Below are 24,820 nucleotides of genomic sequence, written 5' to 3'. Positions count from 1 at the left end.
TTTCGTACTTTGTATGCATTGGAAAACTCCAAGCTAAGTTGCCATGACCTTGGTCAACTGAAATCCTACTTGCCACGATATTGTATCTTTCTTTGTAAGGAGCATCAGAGTTATCAGGACAGTAAAACAGATGTAGTAGAGTTTCTGTAGCTATGATCATCCGTGGAGTTGATGGCAATGTTTTGATCGTTATGATTGTGATTATGTATTCATTTATTCTTTGCTTAGTGCTGACAGTGAGGTCAGTTCTGGTCAAGATACAGATGTCAAAATGATTTATGAATGAAAAATGTATAGTCTAGAAGACAAACATATAATGTGAAAACACACAGGGGAGGCCAAAGGAAGGAATGACCTTAGCTTAGATTTTTTTAAGTGTGTGTGTGTATGCAAATGCATTATATATGTATGCAAATATATATTGTATGCAAATATATATCTAATGTATATATAGATCCTTATGGAAGCATTGAGCCTTTAGAAGAGATCTGAATGAAGAAAATCTTAGGGTCTGGCACACTGCAGTTGGAAGGACATTTCATACATAGGGGTCAGCATAGAAGATGGGAGTAGGAAAATTAAAATAAAGGGGTACTGAGGTTTCATTGTTAGTGGAGCAAAGGTGTTAAGGAGAATGCGATAGGATATGAGATCTGAGATGTAGGCCAGGACAGCTTTGTGCAGGTCTTTGAAGGCTGAGCACTAGAAGTTAAAACTTGATATGGTGGGGAAGGGGAAATCAGTGGAGAGATTCCAAGAGGAAAGTGACAATAGGCAAGAAAGATAACTTTGTTTGTGGAGTTTTGAATAGATTGAAGAGTGGGGAGGTGTTATAGGGATCCCAGAGAGATTATTTCAATAGTGCTAAAGTATATTATCGCAAGCGGGCAGGATTGTAAGCAATAGGGCTTTATTAAACTCAGCATTGTGGACTCAGACTCTGCCATTTCTATTTGTATCACAAAACTTCTTGACCTACACCAAATATCCCCCTTTTAAAACCTGATTCTTTTTCTCCAGTTTTTCTCGACATACTACAGAGGAAGTTAGAGTAATCAAAGTGGGAGCTGACACATGTTTTAGATTTTGGGACAGAAAATGGTGTAATTTTAAAAGAAAAGGTATTGTGAAGAAATAAGCAACAAGGCTTGCAACAGCAGCAAGGAGAGGTTGTCAGTGTTGTTGGGAAATTGTGTAGTTGGCAGTAATAAAGTCAGTCCACAGGGTCCTTAAAAAACAAAATCATCAATGCAAATGTATGGTAAAATTATCTTCTCTGATTCTTATATGTAACCAATGCAAAATATCCTATAAACCCACACTATAGGTTGAAGGGGATAATTTTGTTTTCAGATTGAAATCAAATCCAGTCCCAGAGGAGAGTCTCTGATATGGAACCAGAGTTCAGCCTGGCATGTTCAGAGATATAATAACCAAATCTTCACTGAGCTTAACATCTATGTGTCTAATCTAATCTGTTGCTTTATATCATGTACCTGCATCATGAAACCCAGGCACTGTTTCCACAAAGGTGAATTATGCCGGCTAGTGTTCCACACATTTTGAATTAATTTGTTATTGGAGCTTTTGTATAGTTTTCAGGAAATCCAATGATGCTATAGGAATGAGCAATTGACTGCAGAATATAAATAACCTTTTTCTTTATATTGCCTGATGAGGCCTCTTTCTTTGTAGGTGGTCTGTTCTACAATTAGGGATTGTTTTTAGTGTTCTTTTTTGTAGACATGTTATTTTCTTAATCTTTACTAAAAAGGACCCAAAATTGATTCTGACTGGGTCTTCTTTTCCTCATTAAGTTTTGGCATGTTGAAAAGTATGATTATGGAAAAGTTTTGGCAACAGTTACTCTTTCAGTAACTAAAAACAGGTATGTAGTCTTGAAAGAAGTTTAAATGCACAAGTGATATAAAAGGTGTGGAAGTGCACCTATCAGTTTTCTTGATGTATAGTAGTGCCAATTTTCATAAATCCTACTTGCCTGAATTAAGGCAGTGATGTACTTTTATAAGTGATAAGGGTAGGGAGCAAATTACAGTCAGGAGAGGATTAAGAGTTGCTTCATGAGATCTAAGCCAACAAAGCATTTGAAGGTGGCCCAGTGACTTGCCTGATGTCAGTAGTGAATCGGAGTAAAACAGGAGAGCAGCAGTGGGAGGGTATATCATATGCTACTTGGAAACCAGAATTGTCTGTGAAGATGAGAAAAGCCACTCCTATCACCCATCTTCAGCATATATCTGGATCCAGGAATAGGAATTTGTGCTAATGTATGTTCTCCCACATTACAGTTTACACTGTTGTTAAAGTTTTATTTTAGTATGTATGCACCCTCATGCCATATCTTTGAAGCACTGTTGAGAGATCTGGAATGCTTAACATGAAAAGTGCTGTATAAATTCCTTTTGCTTGAACTGCATTTGTATGCTCATATGTGAAAAGCTTTTTCCTAATCAAATGTATCATGTAATTGTTCAGAGCTATGGAGGTCTTTAATAGCTAAAAGTAAATATGAGATGAAAAGCATTTTTGAGGTATCTAATGGGGATTGTGAAGATGCAGCATGTGATTTTAAAGAAGCATTTCTTTTTAGGTATGTTGAAGGCAAACATTTCAGAAACTATCTTATTAAATCTAAAAACCCCAAAGTTATTAAGGTTTCGAAGTGGAGGTAAAAATGGCACCGTAAAAATGCCAAGATATTGCATTTCTTTTTTGCTTCATCCGTATTTGCTAGAGCAAACACTCTTTTGTTTATGGTGATTTATTGATAGGAAACATATTTTAAGTGCTCCAAATATTATAATTACATTACGCTTTCTGTATTGGAGTACATTACACACACAGGCAGCATTTGTTGTAGTCACTGTTCAATGGCTTCCATGCTTGTTCTCTTAGTAACCAGACACCTGTTCCAGAAGCAAAAGGATAAATACACTGTGAACTGATGGATGCTCGTTTGGATACTTGACTATGCACAACTGGGATCATGCCTAGGAAGAGAAAGGTCAATGACAATGGTGTGGTCTTTCTCACAGTAGGCTTCAGTTAGAATTCTAATCCAGAGACTTTTTAAAAAACTTTCTTTTATGTTTAATCCCATTAGGATATTCAGGTTTCACTGCAAGCTGATACCATGATGAAGGTTACAATACAAAGACAGAGCTAGAGATGTTGTTTCCAGTCTTCTAACAATTCTCATGCATCTGAGTAATCCTGGATTAAGTTCAAGGCTATTCAGTTAAGAAGTGTGTGGTTCCGAGCCTCACATTCCCTCGGAGTACCAAATTATTGTCCTTTCTCCTTATTGATAGCAGCCATAATGTCCTCATTAAAACCAAATTAGTAGGGGATAAACTGTGGAGTCACTGCAGCACATTAAGAGGCTTTGCATCCCTTTTATTTGCATTCTGCTCTCCTGCAATGCTACATTGCCTGTAAATGAAAAGCTTGTTGGTTTGTTTTTGTTTGTAATTTCATTTTATTGGTGACAACATTCAAAGTATTTGAATTTGGTTGCAGTGGCACCATTGCTATATTCCTAATGGCCTTGTAATCTCTATGTAGGCAATGTATAAAAAGAGCAAGTGGAACCAATAGGTTGTTTCCATGAGACAGGGATACCTCATAACCCCCATACGGCAGAGCCTAACGTTAGTTATGCACTGTCATAATGGTCAGAACTAATGTATGGAAATAACCAGTGTATCTCTCCATTTATTATGTTGTGCATTATCTTTAAAACACATAGCGATTTATTTATGTATTAGAGTAAAATGTTTTTAATGTTAATTACCTCTTTCATTTTTAATACTGGTGTAGCTAGAGTCCTGGACAGTGACTGGTGACATGCAAAGGTTAGAAGCCGCTCTGTGATGCCCTGAAAATTTATATCTACAGTATCATATTAATATTTTTTGTGCACGTTCATTTCCCTAATAGCATTAGCTATTCTTTTTTGGTTTTGTGCTGAGAGTAATAAATAGCCAATACACTATTTGCTAGTTACAGTGTATCATTATCCTTGTCCCTGCATTTCTGTGAAACATAATAATACTATAAAGAATTAGTACTGTACAGTGGTTCCATTAAGTAAGTTTCTACTAATTTGAAAGTTTTTACTGGTATGAGGGAGATTTCCTATATTTATAATGAGAAATAGCAGCAGGACCAGTAAAATCTTTCCAGATGGTAGAATCTTCTTAAGTGCACCCATTGTATATAGATGCTGTTATATCGTATCAGTTTAGCTATATATAAACCTATTTACTTGTATCTGTTTACTATAACTCATGTAGCATGACAAGTCTAGTAGGCAGTGATCATACAATATGATACAGTGATTACAGCTGTAGTGGTTATACAACACTAGACGCTTTCAGAAACACACTGTGGGGCCAGACCTGCCCATTGAAATCATCTGCAAAACTCCCATTGGCTTGAATGGGAGCAGGACCAAGCCCTAAGAATAATAATACCGAGATCTTACACAGCACTGCCTGTAGGTCACTAAGTGCCTTACAAAGGAGGTGAGTACATTTGTAAATTCATCAAAATCATTTTGGTTGTTATGTTAGGTAATTAAAATATGTATATTTCATTGTCAGTCCAAACAGGGAATTACCTGGCAAGGCAGTGTGTTTTGCTACATTTTAAATGAAGCGTGCTTGTACAGATAGACAGCATAACCAAGTCAGTTATATAAAACAACAATAATACTTTTCACTGAACACCTTTCAGTTGAAGTTCTCAAAGTGCTTTACTAATATTAATTCCCACAACAACCTTGTGAGATAGACAGGAGTATTAACCCCATTTTGCAGAGAACTTAGATACCTTTTAGATACCATGCTCCTGTCAGCTAATTCCTAAGTTATCAGCACCAAAAAGGCCCCAAAACCCTAGAATTTTCAGGTGCCTAAGCAGTCCCTGGAATCACAGTTAGTTTCCTCCCCCTTCTCCCCGCCCCCCAAATCTGAAATGGCACTCTGCTGAGCCAGGAGTGGCGAGAGGGCTGCAGGAGGGGCGTGGGCTCTGGCAAGATGCAGCCCCAGTGTGACAGTGTGAAGCCTGCCTTGAGCACATGCCCAGCAGCAGCGCAGAAGTAAGAGTGGCAATATACCATGCCACCCTTACTTCTGCGCTGCTGGTGGCAGTGGCATTGCCTTCAGAGCTGGGCACCCAGCCAGCACCCACCGGTATCAGGCCACTGTGCCAGTGCTTAACATGTGCCAGGGCTGAGCTCTGGCACCTATTTCAATGCAAATGAAACACTGGGGAAGGCAGCGGGGCCCAGAGGTGATTGCAGGGGGAGGGGGAAACCCAGGGAGCCCATGGGGGCCAGGAGTGTTGGGGGGCAAAATACAATTTTTCCCAGAGCGTCATTTTCAGTAAGGCCCTGACCATTGTCTTTCTCATCACCATCACCAGTGGCCATCATTCTGGCACCTCCCAAGGGCTCCCTCCTACTGCCCACAGGCTGGGATGCAACTTTTATAATATGTTACACTAACGCCCCTATATCTAATGTATGTTCAGTAGGGTTTTTTCCCCCTTTTCCTTATTTGTATTTCCTCATCCTACTAATGCTGAGGTGTCCTCCTTTTATAAGTTAGTATATTGATACATGTAACTGCCATTTCAGCTCATGATCCTATTCATCACCCCTTGATTAAGTGGATTTATGGTTATTACTGCAATGTTCCTTGCAGTAGCACTAGTTGTTTCAGATCATATTATCCTTGTTTTGTTAGGTGGTTTCACATGTATCTTTGAGTTTTCTGTGTAACATTTGCCACTTCTCAGGAAGTAGCATGCAGAGGGTGTGATCCTGTGTGGAATATAGAATCATCACTATTACAGTCAAGAGCCTGCATGTGCCCTGGAACTAGTGTGCAAATAGATTGCTGGAAAGGATGGGCAAGGAATAACCTGCCACATCTTTATGGTTTTGGATGATCTAAGACCAAGAGTAACAATATGCTGAATATTCGGTGATTTTTCTATTGCTCACTAATGAGTGAAGTGTCATCAGCTAACTCATTTCACTTACGATCAGCAGCCAGAGAAAGGATTAACTCGCTTAGCTCATTTAAGTTACTTTAAAAAGAGATCCTTTGGTATACAGCTTTTAGTCTCCTTTTCTCCTCCACTCCCTTTTCTTAGGCAGCATTGTTGTAGTGAGGACTTATAATTAGCAATGATCTCACTCTTCATTACAGTTGAGGCCCGTGAGCCTCATTCCTTGCTGCACCTCATAGCTCAGTATTGCAGTTTTTTCTTAAATATCCCCTCTTCTTCCTTTCCCTCTTCTGCATGCCTCTGCTCCAGCATGCTCCCTGCCATGCCTAGTGAGACTGTTGCTGAGACTCTTGACCTGACTGATGGTTTGGTTTTTTAACTTACATCCTTTGCTGTTAGTCTTACGGTGCAATGTAAAAATGTCTTTAGCATTTCAAGGTGATGCATGAGAATGGGATCAGAAAATACAGATATTGAAAAGACCCAACAGATTGATTCCATCCTTTGGCATGCTCATGATATTGTCCCACAGATGAAGGATTTGTCAGATATTAAATAGATACTATACTTCATATGATTATAACATTCCACTGGTGTACATGATGCTTTACAGACCTATAAGACCAAGAACTGCTCCAATGAACTTATTACCTGGAGCTTACAATTGGATGATTAAGTGCTTTCGAAATATTAGTGACCCAGCCTTGCTCCCTGCACCGCAGAAGTCTATGACAAAAATCCATTTGGCTTCAGTAGGAGTATAATGAAACATTTAAGCCTCACAACACCTTTGTGAGATAGGTTAGTATTATAAACCCCATTTTACAAAAAAGGGAAACTGAGGTACAAAGAAAAATGTTACCCGAGGTCACACAAAATCATTGACAACAGTGGGAATTAGACCCCTGATTTTTCTGGTTCTCTGTCTTATGCTTTAACCACAAGACTGTAATTTTTCCACAAATAATGGCAATGAACCATTGTGGGTGGCTTTGAAAGGAGACAGGCAACAGTAAACAATGGGTAAGCAATACAGCTCTGGGGAGAATGTTGTTTACAGGGGAAGCAGATCATATAAACTGGTTTTTGTCATTCCTGATAGCTGTGTGTGTCTCTGTGTGTGTGGGGGGGGGAGTGTTGTTTGTTTTTAAATTATCAGGAAATTATCCTACATATCTGGAATAGATTTTTAGCTTGCACTATTTTTTATTAAATATTTTTATTAAATAAAAGGTTTTTTATTAATCTTTCAATTGTGTGCATGTACATTACGGCATGTTTTAAGAACAGCTAAAGTGTTGCCATTTTTTATTTCATTTGGTTAAAAAGCAATTACGTGTTAATTTATTCTGAGATAGACTAGTAGTGCAACACACATTCTAGGTGTTGGTGCAGTGCACTCTAACTGTCATAGGCTGCCTACAAAGTCACATTATTCTAACTTGTATAATAGGTTTTCAATCTGAAATCTCTATCAGGAGGCAATGAAAGGTTTTCATTACAAAGACTCTGTGCACGTCTTCAAGTAACGTTCAGAAGAAATGAATTGAGGCCTCCAGGGTCTACACTAGAGACTGGAAGAAAATAATTCCTATTAATAAGTGTGGCACTGGTTATCATCAGTCCAGCTAGTGCTGGTGAGGATTTTTAAAATAAGATGAGTCCTATATATGGTGCAACTCTTAATGCATCTAGAAGGTAGATAAGAATTGTGTGCCACTATAATAACTGGAACCAAATGACACTTTTTTGGCAGTTTCATCAAAGAGGCAAAGGGCTGAATAATCACTGAGTGTGAGTTTATGCAGAGCTTAGGCGTTACTGAAACATCGACCAAATTCTGGATTGGGCTATGGTTACCTCATGCCACACCACCAGCATAAAGCAGCTCTATAGCCTGGATCAGCCAGTGTAAGGGCTATTCTGCAAAGGGGCATGTACGTCACCTCCTCTCGATTAGGAACTAATAACATCAGTTGCCCCTACTGATCCCTGGTTGACATATCAAGCCTTTATAGCCTTGCTGCCAATGGCAATCCTCAGCTGCCAGAACAGCCTCATGGCTGCTCTAAGCTGTGCCATCTGCAACAGTTCCCAAGGGGCTGTTCCAGCAGCTGTGGATTGTCAGAGCCAGGCCCTCTTAGAGGTCCGGAGAGGCCTAGGCCACTTCCAGCTTTTGAGGCCCCTAGCCATAATAAAAATAAAACTTGACGACATGTAAAAACAAAATAAGGCACCAAAAAAAGTGACATAATTTGAATATTTTTTTATTTAACAGATGCTTTTCTAGCCTTTTTCTGTGCAAATGCACTAATTATTGAGGAAAAATCTAGCTTTCGTGCAATGTCACAGTTGATATCAAGCATGGCAAGCCCATTCAAACGCTCTTGTCCCATAGTCGAATCATGATAGTTCTTTACCTGCTTCAACACGTTGAAGGTGCGTTCTCCTGAAGCCACTGATGCAGGCAAACTGACAAAAATACGCAATGCAGTTGTGATACTAGGCAACACCCGAGAGAGTCCAAGTTCAAGTATTTCTTGAAACAATTCCTTTGGCTTGCAATCCAATTTAAAGTTTGTGGAATATATTTGTTTGAGGAAGATGACCTTGTCACTGAGATCTCTTGAGATTTCTTTGTTGTACTGTTGCTGAAATTGTTCAGCTGCAGAAAGTAGATCTTCATTTCTCAGTCTGTTGAACTGCCAAAGAAACTCAAAAAGGATACAAATTAGTCGCAGTGACTCAAATAGACATGTAAGACCTGATTGAATAGAGTCAATGATGACAAGGAAGACATTGACCCTATAATGCTGCTCGGCATCGGATTCAGTAGGTAAGTTGCGATTGGTGGAGAACTCAGATGAAATGCCAATATTCTGTGCTACTAATTTGGACTCAGACAAAATCGTATCCCATTGTTCATGAATCTGTTGAATGTCATTGATAACACTTTCAATGTTATCCCTCTCAACATCAAGTGTAGCATTGCGTGCTTCAAATATCAGATTAGTTTGGTGGATCATTGTAAGTAGCTTCATCCACAAAGATGACATCAGAATGCATTCAAATTTGGACATCTGCTTCTGAATAGACTAAAGTTCAGTTCGAGACTGTGCAGTGAGATTGAGAGATTCAAGCTCATGTAAAGCCTTTCTCACTGAATTCAAATGCTGCGCAACTGGTTGAACACCATCAGTCCATTCAGACCATCTAGTTTTGGACATCCCATACAGTGAAACAGGAAGATATTGCTTCAGAATTTCCCACCTTTGTGGACTGCTACTGAAGAGATTGTACATTTGCTGAACAGTTCCAAAGTAAGTAATTGTCTCCTTGCATGATTCAGCACAGTCAACACCTACAAGGTTTAGTGTGTGGCTTCCACAGCTGGAGAAAATATACTTTGAATTATGCTCAAGCAGAACAGCTTATACACCTTTGTACTTCCCAGTCATATTAGATCCATTGTCATAGGCTTGACCAATGCAGACTTGAAAATCTAACTTAACCTTCTAGAATTGCTAGTACTCTAGCAGCAATTTCTTTTCTTGTGAAATTATCAAACAAAATAAACCTTCCTTCAATTGAAAATTTTGAGCTGTCTACAATCTTAACATATTGAATAACCATAGTAGTCTGTTCCTTGTGAGAACAATCTGGAGTGGCATCAACAAAGATTGAAAATAACTTGGCATTTCGAATCTCATCAAGAATTGTTGTTTGTACAAATGACCCACATAGCTCAATAAACTCGTTTTGTATGCATATGGGGAGATAATGGACTTGCATGCGCTTTTGAGTCTTGCGATTCTCGAACACATTTAACATGCTCTGATAAAAGTGGGTCATATTTGCTGAGGAGCTCAGCTATGCCTAGAAAGTTTCCATTTGCACGATCACCAATATGTTGACTGGAACCAAAGAAAGCCGATCCCCACTCAGAAAGAAAAAGGATAACATTCAGTATGCGCTCAAGAAGTTTTTCCAGTTGTTAGTTTCTGTAGAAAGTTCAGTCAAGAGTAAATTCTCAACTGAACTTTCAGCTAGTGCTGCCCTACTGGCTGATTTCCATGCAACATAGTTTTCTTGGTGTGACCTTGAATTCTCATGTGATGGTATTTGGTCTTTCAACTTCTTCCAACCTCTGTTGATGCTCCATCCTGATTGATCAGAGAGAACTGATGCATTTGCAGCACTTGTGTTCAAAAGGAGGCAGGGTGCACAGTACGGAGATTGTTTTTCCGTACTCCAGCATAACCAGTCTCTTGTGCAGGTCTCACCATTTGGAAGAGTTTTTGTCAGAAGACGAGTAGAGAAAGCATGATTATCAGAATCTCATGGAATGTTACTTGGAATTTCAAAACAACTAATTTGAAGAAAAGATTGCATTTGGGCAACATTGCTCTTGTCAATAATTCCAATGTAAGTCACAGTCAAACCTGTAATACTCATGAATTGCTCTTGTTGCGTAAGATCTACATCTTCCTGTTGCTGTTGAGTTTCTTGATCGTACACAGGATCTTCTGCTGCATCTGTTACTGTTGGCACATCTCCTTCTTGACTACTGTCCTCACGTTCAGGTATTGGCATTGAAATATGTAGTTGCGGAATTTTCATTATCTGTAGCATTGTTTGTTGGGTAAGGTATGTTTTCCTGTGGTTTGAGAAATGAAGTTATTGTCATTGAGCTCTTAGCTGCTGCTTCACTCAGTTGTTTTCGCTGTCTCTTGCTTGCACCACTTTCAAATCGCCTCTTCATAGTGATCTATCTGGTCCATATGTAGCCTATCCACACTCAAAATATTCTACTGTAAATAAGTAGCTTATCTACACTTGAAATCTTCTACTGTAAATATGTACACAAATGCAGAACGGTACACAAATGCTGAAAAGACTTAAAATGAAGGAATACTAATTAAGAACACAAAATGAAACAGTCAGACAGGTTTTTATCCTTGTCACTGAATCAAAATTCAAGCACACAAGGTATAACAGGCTGAGTTGAAGACAAAGGGATGACATATATATAGTAAACACAGACACAGATACAGACAGAGGGATAATGTCCACAAATTTCAAATGTGTTCCCACAAAACTCACTGTACAAGACTGTCCTCACAATTTTCACCTTGAATCTGGGCCTATAGACTATGAAAGCCTATGATGATGGCCAAGCTACCAAGCTAGGGCTCAACCAACCAACCAGTCACTTCTTTTAGCTACCATATGAAGATAATAATGAGGAATTCTCACACATAAAGAATTCCTTAGTCAACTAGATGTAAAACTATAAAGACACTAAAATGTAACAATTCTCTACCTTTCAACACGCACTTGATCCAGCACCAGCCAGTAGTAGTGGTTTGTTTATATAATCAGTTGATCCGAAAGGATACGTTCATCACGGTCTAATCTTGTGCCATCAGAACCAATATATTTTTATTAATATTTATGAAAAATTTTAACTCTTTAATATGACAATCTACATCAGTTAACAAAAAAATGGTCTTTTACCAAATCACATCTCTTATTTGCTTAAATTTGCAGCTCTAAGCTGAGAAAGTGTCACATTTTGGTCCGATAAGGATGCACATAAAAACAAGTTGCGAAACTTATCAAATGCCAAAAAATTAACAAGTGTCTAAATTAGAGGCCCCCCTTTGAGCTTGAGGCCCAGGCCAAATGGCCCTCCTGCCCCTTCCTCCTCTGATTGGCCCTGGTCAGAGCACAGCAGTGCCCCACCATGCTCCCTTTCTCCTAACCATAACCCCTGTGCCAGGGACAGTGGTCACATAGAAGCTGATTATCACCTTTACATCAGGGGATTTCCCAAATCCTACAGTCTCTCAGGCCTTTGTCAGAGGGGTTGGTCTCAAAATCTTTATGAAAGTAAAACACAATTTCACCAGACAAATGAAGAAAGTATTTCACTTTTCCATAATTGTGCTGATGGGTCTTTTCTGAAAATCTGCTTCATACCAGCTCTCTCCTCAACTTGTGGTAAGGGCAAGAGGCTTTATAAAGCTTCCTTGTTTCCCAGCATTCTTTGCTCCAAGCTATAACTTGTATCCAGTCTGCTCTGTTCTCAAGGTTCTGAAAGAGAGTCTGAGAGAGGCTGGTTTGAGTCATACAGTTTGATCCCTCACCATGGAAAGGAGAGTGGAATTTCAGCCTACCTTGCTCATGAATTCTGGCTTTGGGCAGTACCTGGGGTAAGCAGTGTGGAATTTTTTATACACCCTAACCTTTTCCCCCAAGACCATATCCTCACACCTCAATGTCCATATACCTTTCCCCCTGGCTATTTTCAGAGGCAAATCTGATACAGGATAGTACTAACTGAGGAGGGATCCTTTACAATCTTGAATTTATTTTGGCTGCACCATAGAGCTCTGCGTAAGCCAGGGATTGGCAACCTTTGGCATGCGGCTCACCAGGGTAAGCACCCTGGTGGGCCGGGCCGGTTTGTTTACCTGCCGCATCCGCAGGTTCAGCCGATCGCGGCTCCCACTGGCCGCGGTTTGCCATCCCAGGCCAATGGGGGCAGCGGGAAGCGGCAGCCAGCACATCCATCGGCCTGCGCTGCTTCCCGCAGCCCCCATTCTATATGTCACTATACTGTCACTTAATCTCCTGGGCCTCAGCTTCCTCCTCTGTAAAATTAGGATAATTAGGGTGTTGTGAGAATTAATTCATTAATATTTGCAAAGTGTTTCAAGATCTTTGGATGAAGCACACTGTGAAAGTACTGCTAAGCGTGAGTCTGGCATTTCCCCTCACAATCCTGTCTAGATCCAGGAAGTGCGGGGGTATGTTTAAATGAAAAATATTAGAGGGTGTGGGGAGAGGGGAAAGGTCATCCAAATAGAAAGATGTAATGTGTGTTTGGGGTAAAGGATTGTGTCAGTTTTTGTCTTTTCTCTTTTCCCAACCTATTTGATTCCTGGAGGGAAAGGTCATTAATCAGAGATGATTTTAAATCTATGTCAATAATCAACGTGTTGTAGTTGTGATCAAGCTGTCAGCTCGTAGGTAACCCAGACAAATCAATACGCATGTTTCAGACCTACAGTTTTTACCAAGTACATACAGTAATATTACTGTGTGTTGCATAATGCACTGGAATTGTATAACTACTCATTATGGTACATATTTAAGCAAAGCTGATTTTTTTTTTTTTTTACAGTACCTACCTTAAGTTGATTTGTAGGAAATGCCATGTTTTTGTGGGATTTCAATTGTTTTTGTGAGTGAATGTTAGTACTCATGGAATTGAGGGACTGCAGTATCGCTGTCCAGAGCTAGGTATAGGTCAGGACTAATGTTACACATTATGCCAGGCACAACTTTGCAAGTGTTCCTCACCCTCATCTCAGGTATTCTAGTCTAGGGCCTCTCTTGAGCCTAGATTGTCATTTGTGTTAAATTGGGTGGTGGTTTTGTGATGTGGAAAAATGTAGGCTGAGGTTATGTCCCTGATCCAAAGCCCACTGAAATCATGGAAAGACTCCCATTGGCTTCAATGGACTTTGGTCGGGATTTATGACCCCACCACATTTATTTATTTAACACATTTATTTAACTGGTGGCCTATATTAAAATTTAAATTTGGGTCTGCAGAGGTGAAAGGATAGTTCACTAACCACCGCACCTCCAAAAATATCTATCTTCTGATACTCTCAGAGCTTCCTCATTCCAGTCAAAATTCTCCATCACATTTTGCTGTAGAAGATTATGGCCTGTTATTTTGATGATATAAAAGGACGTATGGATAATGAGAGAGCGAGCTCTCCATGTTAATTAATTTTGTCTTTTAATAATAACTTTATAATTATTTAATTTGTTCTGTGGAAGGAAGGGAAAAAGAAGTTGTGATCTGGATAATTGTATGAATCAGCCAGGTTGTGCAACAAAACAATGTAAGTATGATTGATTTGTTTCTGGTACACTGTGTAGGCATTAGCTGCTATTCAGGTTTAAGTTCAAGACTTGAATTCCAAAGTCAGATGTCTTTGTTCAATAGCACTATATGGTTGCCTCTGAAACATCAACCTTTTATAGAGGTTTATAGAACTTAATCATAATGGTACTGAGTCTGATTCTACTCTCACTTTCACTGGTGTAAATCAGAGTAACTCCACCGAAGTCAGTGGAGTTACACCTGTGTAAAACTGGGGTGGGGTCAGAATCAGGCCTGCTGAATGTTTATGTATTTTTAATTAGGATTTTTAAAAGCTAATCAGGTATATATGGAAATCAGCATTTTGCTTTAATTTACTTAGTTGTTTGTGTTCGGCAACATTGTGGTAATTCAGGCCAAGAACAGCAAGTTGTTTCTTTCATTTACATATTATGCAGATTCTCTGCTGTTTAGCATAATAGAGATTCATTGACAGTTTCGCTGCTGTGTTTGCCTATGTTTTGTATACTTAAGGCATTCGGGCTTATTTCTAAGCTAATAATTTAATTGGTCTGGCTTTGTGTTAATTTAATATGTTGCAAAAAGCAATAAAATGAAGACCTTGAAAGCTATTTGTCTTCAGGCGTTATGTTTCTGTTTCTTTGACAAAGAAACTTCACTAACTAAAGAACCTGATTCTCTGCTCCCTTGTGTTTTGTATAGTCAAAGTGGGTGTAAAACACAACCTCCAATGTAAGTTGAATGGAGAATTTAGATCAGATGCACTTACTTTGCACAGGTGGAACAAATTATTAACCAATCAGTTTTTAAGCATCTGGAGGATAATAGGGTTATAAGGAATAGCCAGCATGGACTTGTCAAGAACAAATCATGCCAAACCAACCTAATTACCTTCTTTGCCAGGGTTATTGGCGTTGTGGATAGATGAGAAGCAGTAGATGTATCTTGATTTTTAGTGGGGCTTTTGACACAGTCCCATATGAAATTCTCCTAAGCAAACTAGGGAAATGTGGTCTAGATGAAATTACTATAAGGTGGGTGCGCTATTAGTTGTACTCAAAGAGTAGTTATCAATGGTTCACTGGGAAAGCATCTAGTGGGGTCCCACAGAGGTCAGTATTGGGTCTTGTACTATTCAATATTTTCATTAATGACTTGGATAATAGAGTTGATGAGTGCTTATAAAATTTGCAAGTGACACCAAGCTGGGAGGGGTTGCTAGCACTTTGGAGCACAGGATTAGAATTCAAAATGATCTTGACAAATTGGAAAATGGTCAGAATTCAAAAAGATGAAATTTAATGAAGACAAATGCTAAGTACGTCACTTGGGAAGGCAAAATCAAATGCAGAACTACAAAATGGGGAATAACTGACTAGGGGGTAGTACTGCTGAAAAGGATCTTGGGGTTATCATAAATTGAATATGAGTCAATGATGTGACGCAGCTGCAAAAAAGGCTAATAATCTGGGATGTATTAACAGGAGTGTAAGACATGTAAGACATGGGTGGTAATCGTCCCACTCCACTCGACACTGGTGAGGCCTCAGCTGGAGTACTGTATCCAGTTCTGCTCCCCCCCCACACACACACACACTCTTTAGGAAAGATGTGGACAAATTGGAGAGAGTCCAGAGCAGAGTAACAAAAATGATCAATGGTTTAGAAAACCTGACTTCTAAAGAAAGGTTAAAAAAACTTGGCATATTTAATCTTGAGAAAAGAAGACTGAGGGGAGACCTGATAATAGTCTTCAAATATGTTGAAGGCTCTTATAAAGAGAACAGTGATCAATTGTTCTATGTCCACTGAAGGTAGAAGAAGTAGTAATGGGCTTAATCTGCATCAAGGGAGATTTAGGTTAGATGTTAGAAAGTTTTTCCTAACTATAAGGGTTGTTAAGCTCTGGAATAGGCTTCCAAAGGAGGTTGTGAAATCCCCATCACTGGTGGTTTTTAAAAAACAGGTTGGACAAACACCTGGCAGGGATGGTGTAGGTTTATTTGGTCCTACTGCATCACAGTGGGGTGGATTTGATGACTTCCATCCAGCCCTGCATTTCTATGATTCTGTATCAGTGGTTCTCAACCAGGGGTATGTGTACTCCTGAGGGTACTCAAAGGATTTCCAGGGGGTACATCAACTCATTTAGTTATTTGTCTAGTTTTACAACAGGCCTCACAAAAAACCCTAGCAAAGTCAGTACAAACTAAAATTGCATACAGACAATGACTTGTTTATACTGCTCTGTATACTATACACTGAAATATAAGTACAATATTTATATTATATGGTAAAAATGAGAAAGTAAGCAATTTTGCAGTAATAGTGTGCTGTGAAACTTTGGGGTTTTTTAGGTCTGATTTTGTAAGCAAGTAGTTTTTAAGTGAGGTGAAACTTGGGGATATGTGAGACAAATCAGAATCTTGAAAGGAGTACAGTAGTCTGGAAAGGTTGAGAGCCACTGTTCTATATGACTACCCAACTTGCAAGATAGAGGAAAATCAGGTACATGGTGTGTAAAGTCATTATTTTTGTCTGGATCATTAGGAAAAGCAGGATCTCCAATTCTCTTTACCCACCCACCTGAAGAGATTGGAAGTTTTGTCTCCAAAGATGAAATCCAGTGCATTAACTATTAACTGTGCAATTCCTGTAGCTCTTACGGTCCACCTAAAGTTATTGCTCTTGAACTCATTGGAGAATGTAGAATAGCCTGTTGCATTCTTCCCTTGATGATACACACAATAAATGTGAAAGAAGATCCTTTAGTATGAGACTTCCTAAGTGTTAACAGATCATGAAAATTGGCAACAACTGTTATGCCAAGTATCATAATCTTCAAGCAGAGGGTGGATAATTCCACAATGATGAGAAGAGAGTGTCTGGTGTTTGAGCTGTGGTCACATTTGCCTTTCATGTCATTTGGGCCTCCACAACACTCTTTGTGGGAGAAGAAAGCTAATGCAGCTGCCTTTACTAATCAGTCAGTATGACCTAGCCCCCCCAGGGAGGCAAGCAAAGGCAGATATATACTGAGACACACAATCCTTGCTGATTAACAGTGAAAGCTGGTAAAGTTACTCTCTAAGCCTGTCTGGTCCATCAGCCCCAGAAATGTAATTTAGATGATTATCTGTGTGCCCATTAAACCTTGTGACCCATTGCTAGTCTGTTTGAAGTTTGCCTGCTTAAACTTGCTAATAGGAAGAATAGAAGGATTAACTCAGAGGTCATGAAATAAGAGAGCAGCAAAGAAGACGACAAAAGAGCAGAGGAAACTTCCTGCTGCATGTGTTTGGCATAGGAAAAAAGCTACAAGAACACCAGGTCAATAGATACAGTTATTTTATGAAGAAAACGAGCCATTCACAATTCAACCAACACTCCAGTTTATATAGTTGTTTCAACCTGTTTTGTCAGGCTATATAAACATATTCTACCTCTATGGCAGTGGTTCCCAAATTTAGCAACCCGCAAACTCCTTTCACGAAAATATCAAATCTCGCAAACCCCCTCCTAAAAATGAATATTTCCAGGGATTTTCTCCCTTACCTGAGCATAAATTATAGAAGCAGTGATCTTGGAAATAATTTGTTTTTTGTGACACGCCTTATTACCCACTACTTATTATTACATTATTAATTTTATTACATTATGAAAACGGAAACACTCTTCCAAGATTTCATTTTTGTAGCTCGTATCACTTCGATTAAGCCTCCTACATGTTTCATCAAGGAGTACCAGATGTGAAACAGCAAGAAGGTATTTAAGAAGCCAACTCAAATAAAGAGTTCTTCCCACAAGCATTCGGGTCTTGAGCAGTCCAGGCAAACAATGCACGACTACAACAAAGCTTAAACTTGTTCTGCCAGGAAGTCATGGTCATGGGGCTCGGGCTGCCGGCCCCCGTGCCCCGTGGGGCTTGGGCTGCTGGCCCCGCACCCCGTGGGGCTCAGGGTTCTTAGGGATGGCTCCATCTGCCATTACAGAATTTTTTTCTGAGAACCCCCAATACATTTCGCAAACCCCCAAGGGTTCACGAACCCCAGTTTGGGAACCACTGCTCTATGGTGAGTCATGGCTTGATTTTGCTCTGAGTTGCAATACACCAGTATAAATCAGGAGTCACTTCATTTAAATCAGTGGAATTACAGGGGTGAAAGTAAGAACAGAATCAAGCCCCATGTTGTGCTGTTTGCCAATCCCACTTTAGGGTAAGCATGCACAATTGTTACATTGACTCACAAACTTAAAGAAAAGAAATGAAAAACTACACAAGAGATATTTTTCAATTAAATAAATTGAAATAAATATAAAAAAGTATAAGGATCTGCAGAAATCACTTGCACGCTGTTGCAATAAAACTGGTTACCAGTTTAAACTAGATGTATAGAGAAAAGATGGGAGTCATTATAAAGAATGGATTGGAATGCATGAGTACATAGGTAAGCGCAAGTAGGGGGTATGACTAGCTATTGGGAGAAAGCTATATTGACCTCTTAATGGAGCTAGAAATCCATTTACATACCTTTGCATAACTTTCAAATATACACTAACATCCTTGAAATGAACTCTTACCCTTTTGCTGTCTGATTCTTGCAAGGATGGGTGAACTTGGTTGCTGAATATCAGGGTTGGGGTGTATATATTTCACTAGACTTCAAAGAAGAATAAAACATTTTAGTAGGGCTGTCTCCATTTCTTTAGGTTTTATAGCTTGATGTCTCCCCAGTTCAGAGCTATTATATTGTACTTTTAAATATTTTTGGCAGATTCTTCTTTTTCACTTTCTTAATGTTATTTATTGTTACATTTATGATAAATTTAGGTCTGTTTCTCATTTTATTTTATTGGATGAAATATATTTTCCATTTTTGAATATGTTTCCCTCTTAGTTGTAAGTTTTCTTCCCCTCTGCACAGAGCTCTCCACATGAGAGAGGTAACTATGATAATGAGAGAATCCGCAACAGTATTTAGAGCTTGGGTAATTTTAAAATTTTATATTTGTAATTTATTTGTCCAGTTCTGTCTGAAGTTATTAGTGGGAGAGAGCTTGGGAACCAGACAAGTTCCCTCTCTGGAGCTGAAGTCATTACAGTGAATTAATGAATTTCGGAACTCAGCTGCTATCATCTTACTTTGCTGGAGACTCATTACATCATAGTCAGAGTGTGAGTATTTCCCACTGGTCTAGAGCATCAAGCTGCTTGCAGCATTATGGTCTCCAGTCAGGAAACATATTTCTACATGCCAGCAAACAGGCAGTGGTTCTCAGCCTGGGTAATTTCAGTTCCCTAAGAGTTTAGGGAGGAGTCATGAGCAAACTTGCATTCCCTATCTGCAGTCTTCCTCTGAACTGAATTTGTTCAGCCACTTGCAACTGGTCGTCTTCAGGTAGCAGAGCACTGCATAAACATGATTCCTACAGCGCTTTCTGCAAAACACAACATCTTTTGTGAAAGCCTTGTGGAAACCAGATCAACAGCTCGGAGAGTATATTTGAGGAAGACCAATTGTGAGTGAGAGCCAAATGCATGCAGAACGCCCCTTGACTTCGGTAGGAATATGAATAGTGTGTAGTAAAGGTGAATAAAGTTTTTCCCAGCAATTCATTGGTTTCTTTACCTGTGAATGAACATTGCCGCCTTTACTAATCTAGCCCTTTGTCATCAATGGAAGATTTCTTGTCAGCGAGATTGTGGCAATGGACCTTCCTAATTTACAAAGTGAAATGCTAGCTGAAAAGGCTTCATCCTCTTGGGCTCATGTAGTTTAAAGGGAAAACTGTTTCCATTAATCTATGCAATCTGTTCACTATTTGGGAATGACATCACCACCATCACAGTTAGCGGTTATTGGCACTCTAGTTGGTAGTCTTGATAGAGAGGCCAAGAATAACAAGAATACCCTCTTGTCACTAGGACCAGCGGCTGGCCTGGTTCCTGACTAACTTCACTACTAGGCAACCAGTGAGCCCAGCTGCGCTGCCGTAGAACGGACAGAATAGGCACAGCACCTGATTGGCTGCTGGTTTAGCAGCCCTATTTATAAGCCTGGCACCTGCAGCAGATCAGCAGCTGCTCAACTTGTACTGCACCCACAGTTGTGCTCGCCCTGCTCCTGCCTCCAGCCCTTGCTCCATTTTGCTTCCAGTCCCTGCTCCTGTCCTGCTCCAGCCTTGTTTCGGAACCTGCTCCTGCTATGCCTGTGTTGTCTTATGGATTCCTAAGATGGAGGCACAATCTGGGCTCTTAGAAGTAAGGCTTCATTAGAACTAAAACGGAGTTATGTAGGACAAAGGAGAACCATGTGCTCCTAGCTGTGTATCTCATGAAGTTGCCACTAAACTGCTTCCAGCTGGTTCTTCCTAGCATGTGCCCTGCTCTTAAAGGCCCAGTACATACTCTAACTAATCTCTCCTTTCCAGCATAAGCAATCCCAAACAATATAACATACAAACCAATTGTCTCTGTACAAATACCATAACTTTGTTAGTATTGCTTAATGAGTCTTCCAGGTGCTCTTCTCAGTCTATTAGATCTACAAGGCACCACTTCCGTCCTGCACTCGCTGAATCAGCAGACTGTTCTGCTTGCTGATCTGAAGGGTCTTCAGTGATTTTCTCAGTGCGTTGTCGTGTAGCTGTCAGTGAAGTATCTGCCTCCTTATCCCCCTCTTCTTAAGGAAGATGCTGCAGATGTCTCCTGTTCCTCAGAAATGTATGTCTGTAGTTCAAGAGATCATGGGGAAACCGCACGAGTTATTACAGCCCCCTGCGCCCAGCAAGTACCATCATGAATCCACACAGCATCTCTGGGCTTCAAAGGCTCTAACACACTGGACTCTCTGTCATAATACATCTTTTGTTTACACTTATGTTGCTTATACACACCTTAGTAGTAGTCCCTAATTACAATACTGACTTAAGTAGGAAGTCTTGATCTCAACTTCCTGCCAAATATCTCTGCATGTGACGGTCCATGATGCATTGGTGCTGCCCTATAGTGCAGTATAGCCACATATGGCTCCGTATCTGAGTCAGTGGCTTTTTTCAAAAGTTTTTTTTAACTGTCACACTATTCTCTACAAGACTGTTGGATTGAGGATACCTGGGACTCAGAGTTACATGCTTAAACCCATATTCTCTATCAAATTTTTTAAATTCATGTCCATCAAACTGTGGACCATTATCAGATATGATCATTTCAGGGATTCCATGCCTGAAAAATATGGATTTCATATGCATTATAACATATTTTGATGTGTTTTCTTTTTTAATAAAACCACCTCTGCATAATGAGAATAATAATCCAGAATCAAAACACCTGAATACGTAAACAAATCCACAACAACTTTAGACCATGGACTTAACTGTTCGTTGTTTATCAACACAGGCTCTTTTTCCTATTTAGAAAGGTGTTTTTGACATCTTTCACACATTTTAACAGGTTTTTTTCTATCTCCTTGTTCATTTGTGGCCAACACAGTATTTCTCTTTGCCCATATTTCCTTCATGTGTTCTTGTGAGCATGTCAGCTTGTAACATTTGAGGCATAATTATTCTATTTCCTCTCTACAATATGCCATCAATAACAGACAGTTCTGCTTTGAACTGGAAATATGGGTATGGTATGTAGTGTCCTGGCCACCCTGTGTTAAATACTTTAATTACTGTCTATGGCATCTTATCATTTCATTCCACTTCCTTTTTGAGACAGGACAATTCTTTTGTATCAGGTTGACATGCACTAAGTCTGACTCCACCTCTGTTTCTACTACAGTTTTATCAAATGCTCTGGAAGTGTGTCCACCACCACCAATCCTTTCCCTGATTTATATGCTATTGTTTAAATCATACAGTTGGAGCTGAAAAAACCGTCACATTCTGGGCTGTCAGCAACAATTGGTCTTCTGTAAATGAACACATGGAATTTTTTTACAACCATGCACCAGGGCTAAAGCTTCCTTTTCAATTTGGGCATAGTGGCATTCTGTTTTTGTAAGAGCCCTGGATTAATATGCCCCTGGTCTCCAATGGTCGTCATACTCCAATGGTCGTAGCAGTGTTGCCCTTATGCCGCCTTTGGAGTCACCAGTGGACAATCTGGTCTGTCTCCTGCTGTCAAAATACCTTAGGACAGGGGCTTTCTGAATCAATTGTTTTAAGTTACCAGACTCTGTGTCCAGGTTAGCATCCCATGTCCATGAGTGCATGAGTGCACAGAGGTAGCTGGTTTGTGCAGCCAAATCAAGTATAAATTTACCAACAAACGTAACCATTTCTGTGAACCTCTATATTCCCTCCTTATTTTCTGGCATGGTTTTTATAGCTTGTGTTCTGCTAGGATCAATACATACCCCTCGTTAGTTAACCTTTCTGCTAAATAGGTAACTTCTCTGAGCCTGAATTTACATTTTTGTTTATTTAGCTTCAGGCCTACTGATCTAGCCCTGAACAATGCTCTCTTTAACCTGTAATTATGTTCCTCTGTTGTGCTGCCCCAGATGAGAATGTCCTGTGTCTGTGCTTTTGTGCTTTCAAGTCCCTCAGCTATTTGCTGCACAGCTCTATGAAAGACTTCTGGAGCGGATTTTAGACCAAATAGTAATCAGAGAAAGCAATATCTTCCATAGGGTGTAATAAAAGTATATATTGTGGAGCACCTCTCCTCTAAGGGAATCTGCCAAAATCCACATGATGCAACTAAAGTAGTAAAATACTTCGCACCAGCCATATCTCCAAAAAATTTCTTCTCTGGTAGGTAACTGAAAGTGTTCCCTCTTGATATATTTAAGTTCTTTAGAGTCTAGACATAATCCCAGTGTTCCATCCTTTTATTTTTCTACTATTACAAATGAGTTACACCCATTTTGTAGGCTCTTCTACTCTACTGTTGTTACTAAATGATCCAATCCTTCTTTGAGCCACTCCCCCCCCCCACACACACACACACTTAGAGGAATATTTCTAGGTAGAACAAATTGTCTCTGTTAGTTCAATTCTATATTCAATTGCTAGTTTTCCTATGCCCTCAAAAACATCCTGATGCTGTTCCTCTATGCCTGTGTCCCTTATCTCCTCTGCCATGGGCACTCTTTGGATCAGCCCAAGGGCTTGGCATGTTTTTAAACCCAATATGGGTACTTTGTTCCCTTTATCACAAAGTTTATCAATTCTATTTGATCGTTTACCTTAATTTCTAGTACATACGTACCAGTAGGAATGAGTTCCCCATTATAAGCTTTGTTTAACCTGTTTGGTCACCATGTTCCATGTTTTTTCTTCAACCTTTTAACACTAATATCTGAAACAACATTTACCTGCACACAAGTGTCCAATTTGTAGGTTATAAAAGTCCCATTAGTTTCTAAGGAAATTGTCCATTCATCTGATCCTCCCTCTTCGGATATAGCTCCTAGATAAACTCCTCTTCTGTGCTGTTGCCTGTGCTCTCTTCTTGGATTACTGCATCAGCATGCATGCTTTGCTTTCTCTTCTGCAGTTGTTGATTCTGGTTGCAGACTTTGGCAAAATGATGGTATTTCTTACAAATATTGCGACACTCACCAAAAGCTGGGCATTGATGAGGCCTATGTTTGTGTGCACATCTTGTGCAGTCCTTGAAACCCTTGTGCTTTGCTTTTTTTCCCATGCTTTCCTGTGTTTTTTGTTCTGTACTGACTTACTGCTCCTTCCCTTTTTTTCTCTTGTCACTCTATCCAGAGGCAGGGCAGGGGTGGGGACTTGGGGGAAGAGATGGAATGGGGGTGGGGTTTTGGGGGCAAAGGGGGGTCGAGCACCCACCAGCGGGAGCAGAAGTCGGTGCCTATGACCCCACCCCGGTATACCTTCAGCCAATGCCAGGCTTGGAGGGGGGAGAAAAGAAGGGAGCCTGGCTCAGTTAGAGGCTGACTGGCGAGGAGGCAGGAGCTCTCTGTTTCCCTGCCTGAAGGCATAGACCAGCAACCTGCCATTCAACACAGCCACTGGAGGCAAATAAGCCTTCCCCTGCCAAGGGGAGCCTGCAGGTATGCCCCAACTGTAAAGTAACTGGCCCAGCCAGGCCACACTCCAATCTAAAAGGACTTTCATAGGAAGCAGCCCAGGAAAGCAGCCCAGATCCTGAATTTCTACCCCTGGCTTGGAGAAAGATCCATCTCTCCTGTTTAGGGGGCTGCTCAACACAGGATCTTAGGCCAGAACCTGGTGGAGAGGAAGGAGTCAGGTCCCCCAAAAGCCCCCCACCACCTTACTAATGATCCAGCCACTAGGCTGCCCGGCAACTGAAGGCTCTATCACAGCAAGCTTATCAGTTCAGGGTGTTTCCACCTACTTTGTTGATTATAAACATACCCGCAATAGTTAGTTTAGTTTCTGCCTCCCTTACTTACTAGTTAGTTATTTCAGCAATTACTTGTTTGGGCTTTTTCAGCAGCTATTTGTTCAGGCATGTCTTGTCTTGTCTTGGGTCTATTCATGTGAGCTAAGCCAGCCCTACAAGCGTTTATTCAGCTGTCCGCCACTCCCGCCGGGCCACAATCATCTTTGTTAAAAAGGATGGATCCCTGAGGCACTGCATTAACTACTGGATCCTCAATAAGGTGACAGTTCAGAACCATTACCCAGTTCCTCTGATTCATGAATTCCTACAATGATTATACTCTGCCCAAACTTTTATAAAATAGACCTCTATAGGGCCTAAACCTGTTGTGGGTGCAAGAAGGAGATGAGTGGAAAACTGTCTTCTGCTCTGGTTTGGACACTTGAAATAGCTGGTCATGCCATTCAATCTGTTTAATGCTCCCTCAACCTTCCAGCATTTTATCAATGACCTATTTAGGGACATGCTGG

General features: G+C 40.1%; 1 protein-coding gene across 1 annotated transcript in view; it reads left to right on the top strand.

Moving 5' to 3' along the window:
* CPED1 (cadherin like and PC-esterase domain containing 1) overlaps positions 1-24,820 on the top strand; it is a 199,648-nt gene that overhangs the window by 95,176 nt on the left and 79,652 nt on the right. The gene's annotated exons all lie outside the window — the stretch shown is intronic.

Source organism: Emys orbicularis, chromosome 1 (assembly GCF_028017835.1).
Source record: "Emys orbicularis isolate rEmyOrb1 chromosome 1, rEmyOrb1.hap1, whole genome shotgun sequence".
Taxonomy (NCBI): Eukaryota; Metazoa; Chordata; order Testudines; family Emydidae; genus Emys; species Emys orbicularis.
The sequence above is the reverse complement of the archived record's forward strand: the minus strand, read 5'-3'. Positions and strand labels throughout refer to the sequence as shown.